Here is a 4615-nt window from a genome sequence, read left to right on the forward strand (position 1 = left end):
ACAAAAGCAAAGTTCATATTTGAATTCCAATCCTTGGTGTTAATCCATAAGGAGTTCCAATGCTAGAAATTTTTCAGTACAAGTGTGGATGATGTTAAACCAACCCTACGCATTTTGTCCCAAAGACTTCATTGGGTTATATCAATTTCAAAGAAAAATATTAACAATAAGGATTTTACAACAAGTGTTTATAAAGGTCTTTCACAAGATGATAGATGTTCAAAACATGACTCAATCAATAAGGGCAAAATTCAAGTCTTACTCTGTTGGCTATTGTACTGAAAAGTACTGAATATAGGCCCTCATTCCGAGTTGATCGCTCGCTAGCTGCTTTTAGCAGCAGTGCAAACGCTAAGCCACCGCCCTCTGGGAGTGTATCTTAGCTTAGCAGAAGTGCGAACGAAAGGATCGCAGATCTGCTCCAAAATATTTTCGAGCAGTTTCTGAGTAGCTCCAGACCTACTCCTAGCTTACGATCACTTCAGACTATTTAGTTCCTGTTTTGACGTCACAAACACGCCCTGCGTTCGGCCAGCCACTCCCCCGTTTCCTCAGTCATACCTGCGTTTGTATCTGACACGCCTGTGTTTTTCAGCACACTCCCTGAAAACAGCCAGTTACCTCCCAGAAACTCCCCTTTCCTGTCAATCACTCAGCGGTCAGCAGTGCGACTGAAAAACGTTGCTAGACCTTGTGTGAAACTGCATTGGCTTTTGTGAAAGTACGTTGCGCGTGCGCACTGCGCCCAATACGCATGCACATAAGTGCTGCTTTTTTACCTAATCGCTGCGCTGCGAACGAAAGCAGCTACCGATCAACTCAGAATGAGGGCCATAGTACACAATAGTACTGAAAACTTCTATCAACGGATTATTACTCCTTATGGATTTATAAGAACTTTGCTTTTAATATGAATTTTGCTTTGCTGATAAGTTGATTGTGGATGTACATTCTTTTATGATTGTTATGTTTTTAACATGATTAAATGTTTATTGAATTTTAAGATTAGTAGTCCATAATAGCCCAAAGGGCAAAATTTCTGTGTGGAAAGCATCTACTTAACTTTTAATTTAGCACCCTCTAATATTTACTGTACTTTGATTTACTTTGTATTCATTTGTGGGACTCTAATACTGGGGACTATTATGCTGCTAAAATAAGTGTCAGCGCAGGATAAAGGCATTTATCTATATCTATATCTATATATATCTATATATATATATATATATATATATACCGTGCATCCGGAAAGTGTTCACAGCACTTCACTTTTTCCACATTTTGTTATGTTACAACCTTATTCCAAAATGGAAAAATATTTTTCCCCTCGAAATTCTGCACACAATACCCCATAATTACATTTTTTTATATATTTCTGCAAATTAATTAAAAATAAAAAACTAAGAAATCACATGTACATAAGTATGCACAGCCTTTGCCATGAAGCTCAAAATTGAGTTTAGGTGCATCCTGTTTCCACTGATCATCTTTGAGATGTTCCTACAGCTTAATTGGAGTCCACCTGTGGTAAATTAAGTTAATTTGACATGATTTGGAAAGGCACACACCTGTCTATATAAGGTCCCACACTTGACAGTGGATGTCTGAGCACAAGCCAAGCATGAAGACAAAGGAATTATCTGTAGACCTCCGAGACAGGATTGTCTCGAGGCACAAATCTGGGGAAGGGTACAGAAAAATATGTGCTGCTTTGAAGGTCCCAATGAGCACAGTGGCCTCCATCATCCATAAATGGAAGAAGTTCATAACCACCAGGACTCTTCTTAGAGCTGGCCAGCTGTTTAAACTGAGCGATCGGGGGAGAAGAGCCCTAGTCAGGGAGGTGACCAAGAACCCAATGGTCACTCTGTCATAGTTACAGCACTCCTCTGTGGAGAGAGGAGAACCTTCCAGATGGACAACCATCTCTGTAGCAATCCACCAATCAGGCCTGTATGGTAGAGTGGCCAGATTGAAGCCACTCCTTAGTAAAAAGCACATGGCAGTCTGCCTGGAGTTTGCCAAAATGCACCTGAAGGACTCTCAGACCATGAGAAACAAAATTTTCTGGTATGATGAGACAAAGATTGAACTCTTTGGCGTGAATGCCAGGCGTCATGTTTGGAGGAAACCAGGCACTGCTCATCTCCAGGCCAACACCATCCCTACAGTAAAGCATGGTGGTGGCAGCATGATGCGGTGGGGATGGTTTTCAGCAGCAGGAACTGGGAGACTAGTCAGGATATTTCAAACAATAATAGAGAAGAAAGAAGACTCTTTTGTGGGTGCACTTTTAGGTTAGACAGAAATGTCAGAATTAGTGTAGGATTAAAGCATACATTTTATTAAGTAGTGTTAAAATGAATGTATCCAGACAGACAACAAACAACACACAAATTTTTAAAATCAAATACTATTAGTATTGAGTCCCTGGATAAGTCATATATATGAATAAAATGTTCAATAATTGAACTATAAGGACCCTGGCACCTTGAACCTGCTCACAGATGAGTATAGTATGGCCCAAATTAGTCAATTCAGGTGAACTCATGGGAGTGCCATATAAGTCTGTACCCACAGACTAACTGGTATGTCCAAAATTATGGAGACAATCAGTTTTGGTCACATGCTGCAAATTATGACCTACAGAGTGTATAAACAAGCAGGTAGAAGCAAGATAAGTGGTAATTCTGCTGTTAGTGTTCGGCATGGAGTCTCTGAACCAGATTTTACTCCACTAAACTTTGTATTCCCAGGTGGTCTCCCATCCAAGTACTTACCAAGCCCAACACTGCTTAGCTTCTAAGATCGGACGGTATTGGGCGTCAACAGTGTGGTATGATAGTAGATGATATGGTTGTGGCAGCCACTACTGGATCACTGAGGGGAGATCACCTATTCAGGATTGTATGAAGATATAGGTAGGAAGGGACAAAAGATGGATCTGCTGCAAACGTTAGGCAGTGGTAAGTAAACGGATTAGTGTCCCAGACACTGGTATTGCTCTGGATCCACATAGAAGAGATAACAAGGATTCAAGTTGTGACAGCTATATTAATATACTGATAGGTGTAAGGGAACACAGTGTCCCCAAAGAAAATGCGTATGGGTACACATTCTGATTTTCAGCCTAAATCAATAAGGTGCTGTCTACAAGTCAATGTTTTGACTGCCAAGTTGAGATGGTATTCAGTCATGTGTTTGTTTATATATATATTTTTATATATATATATATATATATATATATAACAAACAGGAATGGCCCGGCACTCCACTCTGAATCACAGCAACAGCTGAGGTGCCTTCCCAGTTGGAGATACTGTGTCCCAAGTAGATAAGAAGGTAATATGGGCGGCACTCATGCAGACTCAGCAACGTGAATAAGATAAGTCACTTTAATAGGCCAACATGTTTCGGGGACCTAACCCCGTCCTCAGGGCCAGACAAGCCACATACAACAAAAAAGAATACTTATATAGAGAACAAAACAAGACATTAGTGCAGATCATACTCACCTGCTTCGCGGCGCAGCCGCCCGCCAGACCGTCCGGCCACACTTCCGCGTTGCCATCCAGTGACGTCACGGCGCGCCGCGTCGCAGGCGGGTATCCATAGCGACCAAGCAAAACCTCTGCTGTGTCACCTACGGAAACAAAGTGAAAGCAAAAACCGTGATGAGACTATAATACAATGAAATTGAAAAACTTAGGTGCACATACAACACTTTAAGAAACTGCAGGAACAGCATATGAACCTATGTATGTATAACATCTAAGTAATTAATATAACCTACAGTGAACGTAAATAAGCAATGGGAATAGATGGTGATACACTCATAGGGACATATTAAGGGGCCTATGTATTATATTAGAGGAAACACTGCAAACCCAGGTTCTTATTGAGCCCCCTGGGTGACAGAGTTCCCAATTTGTAAATCCATCTGGATTCCTTTTGTAATAATGCCCTATACCTATTTCCACCCCTCAACTTGCAGGGAACATGATCTATAAGGATGGCTCTAATACTAGCTACACTATGACCAGTTAGCATACAGTGCCGCGCAAAGGGTTGGTCACTTTCTTTCTTTTCAAAAGCCTTCTTTATGGCACTCCGATGGAGAGCCATTCTCTCACGGAACTGCCTAATGGTCTTGCCAACGTATGCAAGACCACAAGGACACGTGAGGAGATACACCACATGGGTCGTGGTGCACGTCAGCCGATGTTTGATGGGTATTTTACGACCTGTAGATGGATGATTAAAAGAAGTGCCTACTGTCAAAGTGTTACATGTCGCACATCCCAAACAACGATAACATCCATTTTTGGCTCTTAAAAAATGGGATTCCCTTTTCTTAGCCATGTCTGTGATGTCTAATTTTACAATGTGGTCACCAATATTCCTCCCTCTAGTATGGCTCGGCAACAAAGCTGTATTGGCCATAGAGGACAGGGCCCCATCAGTCTGTATGATGGGCCACATCTGTTTGTCTTTCTTCACCACATTTTTACTCATAATGGTGTGTTTGTTAACCCAGGGGAATACTTCCCTATTGTGTTGCTTACTGGTATGGCTAGATTCCAAAACCTGTTGTCTGGTCATATCCAAAACCCGT

At 41.4% G+C, this 4615-nt stretch overlaps 1 pseudogene; it reads right to left on the reverse strand.

Moving 5' to 3' along the window:
- Positions 1–2731: 2731 nt before the first annotated feature.
- LOC134936875 (5S ribosomal RNA) lies at positions 2732–2850 on the reverse strand (annotated as a pseudogene).
- Positions 2851–4615: the final 1765 nt, after the last annotated feature.

Source organism: Pseudophryne corroboree, chromosome 6, assembly GCF_028390025.1.
Source record: "Pseudophryne corroboree isolate aPseCor3 chromosome 6, aPseCor3.hap2, whole genome shotgun sequence".
Classification (NCBI taxonomy): Eukaryota; Metazoa; Chordata; class Amphibia; order Anura; family Myobatrachidae; genus Pseudophryne; species Pseudophryne corroboree.